Source organism: Panthera pardus, unplaced genomic scaffold, assembly GCF_024362965.1.
Source record: "Panthera pardus isolate Hobbes unplaced genomic scaffold, ASM2436296v1 HiC_scaffold_8, whole genome shotgun sequence".
Classification (NCBI taxonomy): Eukaryota; Metazoa; Chordata; class Mammalia; order Carnivora; family Felidae; genus Panthera; species Panthera pardus.
Window position 1 is genome coordinate 28406394 of NW_026527013.1, and position 12307 is coordinate 28418700.

The window sequence follows — 12307 nt, forward strand, 5'->3', positions numbered from 1 at the left end:
GATGAAAGTTCAAAGGAACACAGAGTAATAAGGGGTCTGAGGCTACAATTTTCTCCAAAGATAGCATCTCCCAAAATTAGGAAGGGCCTCAGCAATGAGAAGTCATGTTGCAAGGGGGGAGGTGAGAGTCCCAGCCAAGAAGGGGTCTGCCCAAGGCCTCCTAGAAGGAAGAGACTGGACTCCAGTTCCCGGGATCCTCAGTGGAGGACTCTTTCTACTACCCCATTTTCTCCTTTGTCCTCTCCTTCTGGGCAAATGCACAAAGCCTCTGACAAATGCACAAAGCCTCACTTACAATAGCCCATTACTGAAAATAACAAGGGCTTGCCAAAAGAAGAAAAAGTTTGAGAAGCAGATTCCAATTAACTGTCTCTGATTGCTAGATAACTCGTCATTCTGATTCCAGCAATATGCGTTATTTATTTATATCCAACCCTTGTTCCCAAAATAACTTGATATATTTTGTAGAAATACATAAAATACAACTAGCTAAAAATAAATACAATGGAGAAATTATCTCAAAGGGGGAAAAAAAAGGATAGGAAAATCTAGTCTATTAAAATCGCCTATCCTAGGATCTCATGGAAAGGTCAAGGAAGTATCGATATTCCAAAAGGACCTCCTAGAGAAACTGTCATATACCATGAAAGCAACCTATATAACTGGTGGCTTAACAGCCAATATTGTAGGCAATGCAATAATAGTTTCCCATCAGAATAAGTTGGGGATTGAAATGAAATGTTAATAGGAGTTTACAGGGAGGGATGAGGCACAAAATTTCTTTTAAGGTCTTAATATGCGGGATTTGAGTTTTGAAGCAACTCATTCCTAAACCTTGCCGGATTGGGAAGGAAAAGAGAAAAAAAAAATGGGTAGGACAAGGAAAGAAGAGGTTGCAGAGTAGGGTGAGCCAGAGGGAACCACGACAGGTTGGTGTCAACCTAGGCATCATTTATTAAAGAACTGAAAATAATTCATTGCATAATTGGAGGCTCAAAGTCACACATCGCCTGGACTCAATTGCACTTTTGTTATGTTATAATGCAATATAGTGCAAATCAATTGGCTCAGAATTTAAAATTAGAGCCCAATTACCTGTGGAAGGGAATCATAAATCCAACTTGCATTTTTCTAACAGGGTTAACAACTCATGATGCCAGCTTAAACTCAGGAAAATAAATTTTCTGGGCTTAGGAACAATTGTGCACGGTATTTTATCACCCTGGTCCAGGGCACCAGGTTGAAAGACTGGGGATGTCAGGGTGTGGTGTTTGGGGGAGAATAGAAGCCTAAAGCAAAACAAACACATCGAGTGCTGAACTGTTGCTGAAAACAGCAACTGCATTGCCAGGAAATCAGAACTGGAGTACTTCTGGGTAACAGGCAGTCAAAATCTGGACACCTGGTATGTGGTGAAGTAGTAAAGGCAAAAAAAAAAAAAAAACACTCCTAGGCTTTCTTGTTCAGAAAAAAAAAAGGTCCCTGGCACTAGAAGTGAGATGAAATGCTAAGGAAGAGGAGAAACCCAACCCCTCACTAACAGCTCGCCAAAACCAGACCTTGCTGAGTGAGGTCACACCTGCACTGAACCAGAGACTCCTTCCCTAGGCAGTTGGTTGACTTTTTTTTTCAACTGGAAACATCTGGCGGAACACTGAGGGAAGAGGGTGAGGGTATAAAACTGTGGCAAGGACAGTGTTAGTATAAACTGGTACAGACTTCGTGGAGAATACTATAATACTGCATGTACATATATATACCCATATATCATACATTTTTGACACTGAAATTCCATTTTCATAAAATTTGCTTAAGACACAATTGAACAAGGGTGCAAAGACATACATACAAGGTTCTTTGTCACAGCATTGCTTCCTACAGCCACAGTTGGAAGCAAACAAAATCCATCAAGGGGGATGATTTTAGCAAACTATATTTCACATATACAGAGTAATACTATGCTGGAATTATAGATGATGATGGAAAATTCTATGGACATGTCACATTGTAAGATAAAATAACAACAGTATTGGAGGTGTCAAATTTGTGTGTGCGTGCATTTGTGTGTATGGATGTGTACACGTGCACAGATGAAGAAGACAGTGTGAGGCAAAATGCCCCCACATATTAATCAAGGTTATCCCTGTGTGGTAAGATGATAGGTGATACTTAATTCTGAAAAGTAAAAATAGGGGCACTTCGGTGTCCCAGTCAGTTAAGCATCGGACTCTTGATTTCAGCTCAGGTCATGATCTCATGGATGTTGAGATTGAGCCCCACATTGGGCTCTATGCAGACAGTGTGGAGCTTGCTTGGGATTCTCTCTCTCTCTCTCTCTCTCTCTCTCTCTCTCTCTCTCTCTCTCTTTCTGCCCCTCCCCTGCTTGCGCTGTCTCTGTCTGCCTCAAAGTAAATAAATAAACTTAATAAAATAAAATTAAATAAATAATATTGTTTCTGTGGTGTTGGGTTTTGATTTTTAATCTTATAAAATAGACAGGTATTCCTTTTATAGTCTGAAAAAATACAGCAGTTTCTGCTTTGGGTCTTTTTTAAAGTCAGGAGGATAGGAGGAAGAGCAGCAAATTAGAGAAGCGGAGATCATGCAGGGTCCTGGGGACCCTCACTGCACAAAGCACCAGCACCTATCCTGAAATGGTTTGTGTTTTCACACAGAATTCCACTGACTGGTACATTTCCTCGAGGAGGGGAAACAAATTACACCAAGACAGATCATTTGTCCCTCTTACCTTGTGTTCTGTGGGTCAAAATCACTCAGTCCATATGAGGCTTCTGAGAGCAAATAACATACCTTACAGACCTAAAATATAGCAAGAAACCTCAGAAATGGCACCTTCTACACAGCACTTCCTGTTGTCTCTGTTTTCTCATCTTCCAAATGAACATGTGAAACTGTTACTTCACAAAGTCAATTTCTCTTTTTCAAGCAAATAAATTGCCAAAGAAATACGCTCTGAGAACACATGCTTCTCACTGACTCACTTCTGTACCTTGGTTTCATCTGGTCTGTGCCAGGGGCAGATAACTGCAAAGTGAGAACAGAGGACCTGGAAGGACGGTGAGATCACCCCATTCAGTGTCCTCAGTTTGTTCCTTCCCCAGGTGAGCCAGCCAGGACTAAAGCGGGGAGTCTCATGCTCAGTCCACCGTTTACAACTTCCATTCATAATGCAACTGTAGCTTCCCCGTTCTAGAAAATCTTAATATTTCTTTAGCTGATGTTCACAGAAATCAGACTTTGGAGTCAGGTGCAAGATACAGAGAAAAACAGAGAGCAAAAAGCAGCAAATCTAACATAATACACCAGTTAGCTTTTCCAGATGCATCTGAGAGATACTTTCAATAAAGGAAAACACCTCAAACGCTATTTGACACAGGACACTCTTGATTCTGTCATATAAAAGGTTAAAAGTTCACGCAGGGCAAAGCCAGATGGGTCATTCATGGACATTTTTTAAAGTTTTACTTTCAGCAGCACATAATTTAAAGAGGCTTCTTTTTTGTATTTCTATTAAAACCTGACATATTCACTATAAGACATCTGGAAAATAAAATGTTAATAAGCAAAAAAGGATAACATACAATTCAACCAACAGACAACCACACTTAAAATTTCAGTACAGTTCCTTCTGGTTTCTTTTCCTTTTTGAATGCTTGAGATCTGAATACATACACCATTTCTAGGTTATCTTTTCCCCCTACATTATACCTAAGCATTTTACCAAGACGTTACCAACTATTTATAAATCTCAAATACTGATTGTATTCCATGGTATGGGTGTGCCAAATTTTTATTTAAAAATGTATATTTTTATACAATGTATATTGTATGTTTTAGATAATGTATATTTTTATATAATGTATATTGTATATTTTAGATAATGTATATTATCTAGGATTTTTCTACTATACGCTAATGCTATAATGAACATTTTGACAAATGAGCCTTGACCTTAAATTCTAATTATTTTCTTCAATTTCCTAAAATGGGGAATCACTAAGTAAAATAAACATTTTAAATTACCTGAAGTTTGTACCAAATTTTGTTGTTCCTAACAAAAGCATATAAAGGTATAAAGGTATTGGTGGGTTTTTTTTCAGTAATTAAGCCATATTTTAAAAACTTTGTTAATTCTGTAGATTACATAGAGACAGTTTTAATGTGAAACTCTTATCACTGAATAGTTTCATCTATTCATTGTCCCTCCTTAGGCATATCTACTCCTAAGCTCTTTGTCCATTTATCCACTGAGGAAGAACACATTCTAATTGATGGTACATTTTGATCAATGACATCCAATCGTGCTTTCTTCACTAAATAAAATAAAAATAGGGCTTCTTTCAAATTGAAGTACAGTTGACACATGTTACACTAGTTTCAGGTGCACAACACATTGATAAAAAACAGAACCTTTTTTTAGACATTTTTTAAAAATTATTTATTTTTGAGAGAGAGAGAGACAATGCTTGTGAGCCAGAGAAGGGCAGAGAGAGGGAGGGAGAGAAAGAATCTCAAACAGGCTCTGTGCTGTCAGCATAGAACCTGACACAGGGCTCAAACCCACAAACTATGAGATCATGACCTGAGCCAAAATCAAGACTTGGACGCTTAGAGCTTACTCAACCACGTGTGCCCCAAATTAGAACTTTTAAAGTAGGTCTACAAACTCGCTGAATTGACAAATGTGGAAGAAAACATAATTCCTGGCATGATCAGTTACAGGGTGTAGAGAAAATAGCAGAACATACTGTTTTCACGAGTATATTTTGTATGGGCTCCATTTAGTTAATGAAATGTTTCTGCAACTTCCTGGGACTGCTGATTCCAAGCATCAGATTAACAAACTGTTGAAAATAAAATGAAGAGCTACAAGGCATTTCTCTAGCATGTGGCATACGAAAATCACAAACTGTCTTTTTAAAAAAGAGTGTGTCTGGTTCACATTGGTAAACTGAACAAACCCATTTACCTCCTTTCCCACACAAAGCACTTTCTAAATGACACGAAAGGAGTACAAAGGTGTAAACCCATAACCACAGAAAGGATGAGAAGAAGCAATGAGACAATGAGTGATTTCAAGAAAATCTGTTGACACGTATCGTAGCAAAGGAAACCCCAGCCTAAAGGGGGGTTTCAGCAAAGGAGAGAACAGACCTGCCCATAAAGACCCAAGTCTCAGAAACAGGAGGTACAACAGAGGGTGGGAGTGGGGTTGGTATTGGAAAGAGGGCATTGTCTATAGGTCAATATATGTAACACGGAGTGCCCTCCCTCCTGGCTCTCCATGTGGACTGGACTGAAGCCAAGCACTAGCTTCAAGGCAATTAAAAAAAAAAGTGTCAGGAGGGCCTGGGTTGCTCAGTTGGTTAAACATCCAACTCTCAATTTTGGCTCAGACCATGATATTACAGTTTGTCAGATCAAGCCCAACCTGGGGCTCCATGCTAATAGCACAGAGCCTGCTTGGATTCTCCCTCTCCCTCTCTCCCTGGCCCTCCCCCACCAAAAGAAATAAAAGTAAACTTAAAAAAAAAGAAAGGAAAATACAAAGATCTAAAAAAAAGTTTCTGGGGAGGACTAGGACACTTATTATGGGTGTTTAAAACCTCATTCTGGCAAGTTGGGATCCCCAGCCACAGGCTCTAAACTTCAACCTTTTAAACAGGCCATTTATAAGACCCATCAGTTAAAAATAGCTCTCAAAAGGGGCACCTGGGTGGCTCCGTTGGTTAAGTGCCAGACTTCGGCTCAGGTCATGATCTCATGGTTCGTGGGTTTGAGCCCCGCTTCAGGCTCTGTGCTGACAGCTCAGAGCCTGGAGCCTGCTTCGGATTCTGGTTCTCCCTCTCTCTCTCTCTCAGCCCCTTCTTGGCTCACACTCTGTCTCTCTCTCTCTCTCTCTCTCAAAAATAAATTAAGAAATTAAAAAAAAATAGCTCTCAAAGAGTCTTTCTATGGCCTCATTCTTTTATACACAACCCCAGATCACCAGGAATCTAATACTACAAGAAAGGGCACCACAAAAAAGAGCAGGAGCAAACAAAACATAAGAAAATATGACACTGAGGAAACAGTATAAAGAAAAGATACAACCTTTAAAGAAAACCTATTTAATATCCACAAGAACAATTTGAAGAGATTTGGTAGCTACACAAGGAAAACATTTTAATTATATTTTAAAGGAGCAATCCAATAACAAGAAAGATCTCCTGGGAATGATATGATTTCCTAAATAAAAGTTCCATACAAAGTTTGATGGCAAAGTTGGAGAAATCTCCGAGACAACTGACTACACCCACAAATAAGTGAGAAAAAAAATGAGATGTATAGATGACCAGACCAGGAGTTCTAAGAACAGGCTAATAATATGAGTTTCAGAATGAGCAAAAAGAAACTGAAGTGGAAAAATTATCAAAGAAATTATATTAGAAAATTTCCCAGAGCCAAACAGAGACATGAACCTTCAAAGGATAGGAATCTACTCAGTACAAAGGAGATGAAGTGCCAGAAAACTGAGGTTAAAAAGAAATTCCTAATAGCCTTCTAAAGAGAAAAGAAAAACAAACCAACAAAAAGGTAGCCTATGAAAGAAGTAAGGATCAGAGTGACATCAGATTTATCAGCAGCAACGCTGGATGCTAAAGGGCAGTGGTAAAAATGATTTTGAAGTCTATGCCCAAAGTATCAATTCTGTTTGGAAAAAAAACTTAAAAATTACAAAGTTGCAAGGACTCAGATAATTCACCTCCTATTCACTCTTCCTTGGAAAATTGCAAGCAAAATTTGAAAGTAAGTAAAAACAAAAACAAAAACAAACAAACACAGAAAACCCGTTAGATCCAGCAAACAGTGAATCCCACCCTGGAGGGCACTGGGCGAACCTCAAGCTAATTCTATACAGCACATCTACGGAGGAACACCCTGTGGAAATAAGAGCAAATGCAGCCCTACAAGGAAGGAGAACAATAGAACCTCATAGTAGAGGCACTTTATGAGCTTTGAAACCTTGAAGATGATGCAGGCGCATGCTTAGGAAAGGCAAGAGGATACCAGAAACCCCAGGGGAAACAAACACAAACAACTTTATAAGAACCACGTGAAATACACATTCCACACACTAAAAGATGGAATGATTTTGACAAAATGAGAAGGGAAGAGAATCCATTTGAACCTGACTCTGGGCACAGTCTCTTTTGAGTATCACAGGACATTTGACACTGTAACCATAGAGCACACTCAGGTCTGCAGTAAATAATTTCACAAAGTCCTAATTATGCAAATCCTTTTCATTAATTTCAACTTTGGAAAAATCACAAAGACCATGCTGGTGACAGCAAATGTAAATTAAACTTGGCAATGCAAAAATAATGGTAGAGCTGCCTGAGGATGGAGAGTGCAAGAGGAAGAATATTAAAGAAAAGGGTATGAGTGCTTGTAACTCATCTGCCCACGAGGAGGTAAGAGATCCTGCCCAGATTGATGAACCAATAAGGGGAAGTTTAAATTCGATTTAGAAGTGGCAAGAACAATGGGAGTTGAAAATAATGTCACATTATAGTGGGAGAATGTGGAAAGGTAAGTGTAAGTAAGCGAAATCCTTCTGTTTCTTAGAAGAAAATCAGTAATAATGGATAAAACAGATAAAATATCAACTCAAGATAATGAGCTAAAACCAGGAATGAGTCATAGCTTTGCATTTAGTGGGTGCAACCAGAGGGGGAAAGGGTGGAGTTGGGAGCCATTACTTTTTATTATAAGTATTTCTAAATTATTTGATTTGTACTATGTGCTGGTTAATGTTTTCCATTAAAAAAAAAGAAAATTATAAAAAGAGCAAGTGCATTGTGAGCCCTCTTTTACTAAAAGCAAAAAATAAACACTTTAGCCTGGATAAAATGTTGTCTTCTGAGTCTCTGGACAACTCTGGAGGAATAGTAAATTTCGTATAACTGGGTTTAGTTATAATAAGAGAGGAGCAAATGCAGTGCACGGAAATGAGACACATCATTATTCCCAACAGAACAATTAAGCTTTCATTAGGACTTAATGACAGGATGACATTCTAGGGTTTGGAAGGTAAGCACATCCCCTTCATTATCAAATCAAAGAATATCCAGTATTCAGAGGCACTTTTTTCTTTATCTGGATTTGCGTGGATTCTGCCTCCCTGCAAGCCCCTTCATGACCCGAGATAAAGATGGAAATCAAAAGTTCCCTATTGCTAACTGCATGGGCTCTCATTTCCTCAAGACTGCTGCCTCCTAGCCATTTCATATTAATATCACCCAATATGGACAGCAGGTGCACATTCAAATACCCAGCTAGGTACGTTTCCCAGGATGTAATTTTGAATGGGCCAGTTGTTGGATGTTAGTGAGACGCGAGTGATCCATGTTTGGACTCCCATGCCCATCTGTCCTGAAGGCCTGGTGTTCATGTTATTTAGAAGAGCCTGGGTAAACTTAACTATCACACCCTGTGTTTACAGAGAAGGTTGGTTCTGAGTTCAATTACAATCCCTAGCAGTTTAAATGATAGCTGCTGTGCTATAATCTAAAATAAATTGCTTTTCTCGAGAAGCCATGTAAGCTTTTGCACTGCAACTTAGCAGACCTGCTAGTTTTATCTCATCTGAAATTCAAGCAAAGTACAAAAGCTGGGCCTCTGAACTCCTGTGTTTCCCTGAAATGGCATTCTTCAACACTGTGGGGGCTTTCTGTATACCCATAATCTCTATCCTGGAACTAGATTCCTGGGAAAGCAACACTGTATTTCCATTTTTTTTTATGCAAGTGATCCCTCTGCATTTGTTTTTGTTTCCTCCATGCAAGCCTCACACTTCGCTTGGGCTCTGTTGAAAGAACTATATTACGTGGGGGCAGGATCTATTGTCCCTGTTCTCATGGCTAGGAAGCTGATCCACCACCACAGGCCAAGACAACAAGTGTACAGACATAGGCACCCAAATAAACCTGGCTACCACTGCAATTCTGTTTAAATTCACCTCCTTCCCGCCTCTTTACTGAGAAAGGATTACAAGGAAAGAAAGTTGGCCAGTGCTCAAAACCTGAAGTGGAAATTCTACCTTCCCGTACCCCTTACCTTCCTCTGTATTTTCCCCAGAGGTCCCATAGGTTGGAGCTCACAACTTCCTCTCAGCACAACCAGACCCAGGGCCTTAGGAGGGGCACAGCTGCCTCAGCGCTTCGCTGATGGAGATGGTTTCTGATCCATTAGATGCCTTTCCACAAAGGCAATTGAAAGGTTTCCAACGTTCACTGCGTTCTTTCAGATTTAACAAGGCAACGTAATTAACGCTGTCGTTTTTCCACCACTCAGCAAGAGAAAATTGCCCTTCCAAAAGATTTTTCACATGTACAAAAATAATCCATTAATATTTTTCCCTTTCAGATTTTTTTTTTTTGAGATTGAGAGCAATTGGTTTGGGGTGTGCTTTGGGGTGGTATGTGCTCAGCATTTCTCTGAAAGGGGAAACTTCTTTATGCCTACCAAAAAGAACAGCCAGAACAACAACAACAAAAAGCAAAATGAACACTTTAGACCAATTCAAATTCAAACTTAGAGCCACTGTGAGAGCAAGGAAGTTTGATTCCTTTGTATCATAAGCGTACAGCCAAGCCAAGGGAGAAAATGAAACGCTCCTCTTAAATCATGTGAATCCTGCAGTCCTGTTGCATGAGTTCTGTTATAACCAGAGAGAGACAAACTGCACTGGTTCTTGACCAGGGTTCTTAGCGGGGACTAGGAAATGTCCAAGTGATAGGCATGGGGGTGGGGGGTGGCCACAGGGCAACATGTAGGGAACATGCTAAATGCTGCTCAAGGTTCTACAATGGGTTATCTCTGCACAACGAAGAATTATCTCTCCCAGGATGCCAGCAAATTCCCCCTTGGGAAACACTGACCTCAGTTGAGAGAAAGTCAATGATGCAATAAAATAAAATAAGCTCATTGCCCTGGGTCCCTCATTTTCTCTTTTTGCAGAGGCTGGGCTGTTGGCAGTGACTAAAGGAATCATCTAGTAGTTTAAAGAAGGTAAGTCACTTATTTTTTTTAAGTTTATTTGTTTATATTGAGAGACAGCACGAGTCAGGGAGAGGCAGAGAGAGAGAATCCCAAGCAGGCTCTGCATTACTAATACACAGCCAGGTGTGGGCCCGAAACCATGAGCCTCGAGATCATGACCCAGGCAGCAATCAAGAGCCAGAAGTGTAACAAACTGACCCTCCCAGGTGCCCCAACGGTAAGCCACTTATTAATTCGGCAAATATGTATTAAGTTCTCCCTACATACAGTGTAATTAATGTTCTACATATATCACATCATAATCTTCCCATTTAGGAAGCTTAAAATGCCATTTTATCCATACAGTTCTTCCTAATGCTCTCAGTTATAAGTAATCTGTAGATAAAGAGAGAGAATAGCCTATTAGTTAGGGCTGTGGATACTGGAGCCAAAGATTCTTGGGATCTAATCCAAATTCTGCCACTTACTAGGCTCTGACCTTAGACTTGTTGCTTATTCTCACTGTCTTGCTTTCCTCCCTGGAAAGTGGGGATAATATTGCTGCTCACCTCATAAGATTATTTTGAGAATTAAATGGACATATTAATATAGTCATTAGAGGGGTGCCTGGGTGGTTCAGTCAGTTAAGCGTCAGACTTTAGCTCAGGTCATGATCTCACGGCTGGTGAATTCAAGCCGCGCATCAGGCTCTGTGCTGACAGCTCAGAGCCTGGAGCCTGCTTCTCTGGAGCCCCCTCTGTCTCTGCCCCTCCCCCACCCATGCTCTGCCTCTTTCTCTCTCGAAAATAAATAAACATGAAAATATATATAAAGTCATTAGAACAGTGCATAGCACATGGTAAGGGCTCAAAACATATATCTTTAGAAAGTGTTTAAAATATATAATTTCTATTGAAATCATTATTGAGATAATTACAGATTCACAGGCATTTGTAAGATATAATACAGAGAGATCCCATGTACATTTTATCCAGTTTCATCTGGTGGTAATACTTGGGAAACCATAGTATAACAGCACATGAGGATACTGACATTGACACAATATACCAATCTTACCCAGAAATCCCTAAATCCACTTTACTTGTATTCATTTCAGTGTGTGTGTGTGTGTGTGTGTGTGTGTGTACTAAGTTTTATACAATTTTATAACTTGTGTAGGGCTGTCTCTTTTACCACTCCAAGGAGCCCTCATGTTGTGCTTTTATTTACCATACCCACCGTTCTCTTGTTCCCCTCACTTCCATCCTTAAATTCTGGCATTCACTCTTAATCTATCCTCCATTTCTAACATTTTGTAATTTCAAACATGTTACATAAATGGAATCAAAACGTATGTAATTTATTGGGATTGGCTTTTTTCACTCAACCTAATTCTCTGGAGTATCACCTAAATTGTTGATCATACCAATTGTTCGTTCCTTTTGATTCCTGAGTAGAATTCCATGGGTACCACAGTTTACCTAACTATGTATCTGTTAAAAACATTTGGGCTATTTCTAGATTTTGGCTGCTATGAGTAATGTTGCTATGAGTATTTATGTACAAGTTTTTATGGGAACATGAATTTTCATTTCTCTGAGATAAATGCTCAAGAGTGTAATTGCTCACTCATATGGTACTTGAATGTTTAGTTTTATAAAATAAAAGAAAAACTGCTAGACTGTTTTCCAGAGTGGCTGGGCCACTCTCTATTCTCACTAACACTATGAACCATCAGTTTCTCTGCATACTAATAATTGGTGTTGTCATTATTTTTTATTTTAGCCACGCTGATAGATGTGTGTTGATATTATGGTTTTTAGTTGCAATTCTCTGGTGGCTAATGATGTGGAGCATCTTTTTACTGTGCTTATTTACCATCTGTATGTCTTCATTGATAAACTATCTGTCCATGTTTTGTGGTGCCCATTTTCTAATTGGGTTGTTTGGGTTTTTTACTGTTATGTTTTAGGAGTTCTTGATATATTCTAGATAATAGTCCTTTGCAAAATAGGCAGTTTTCAAATACCTTCTTCAAGCCTGTAGACTGTCTTTTCATTTCCTTCACATGGGTTTTCAAAGAGAAAGTTTTAATTTTAACGAGGTCCAACCTATCAATTATTCCTTTCATGGATTTGTGCTTTTCTGGTCAAGTCTAAGAACTCCTTATCTAGCCTTAGATCCCAACCATTTTTTTCTGTGTTTATTTTTCTAAAGTTTTAAATAATTTTATATTTAAGTTTATAACCATTTTGAGTTA

At 39.2% G+C, this 12307-nt stretch overlaps 1 protein-coding gene across 8 annotated transcripts in view; it reads right to left on the reverse strand.

Moving 5' to 3' along the window:
• Positions 1-12307, reverse strand: part of FHIT (fragile histidine triad diadenosine triphosphatase) — a 1407040-nt gene that overhangs the window by 881590 nt on the left and 513143 nt on the right. Inside the window, exon 1 of one of the 8 annotated variants that reach the window (XM_019469881.2) lies at positions 9124-9259. The exons of 4 other annotated variants lie outside the window; for them this stretch is intronic. The gene's annotated coding sequence lies outside the window, so the exon portion shown is untranslated. Of the gene's footprint in view, positions 1-2749; positions 2828-9123; positions 9260-12307 lie in introns of those variants that run through there. 3 more of the 8 variants (XM_019469880.2, XM_053896964.1, XM_053896966.1) reach the window with 3 other exon arrangements.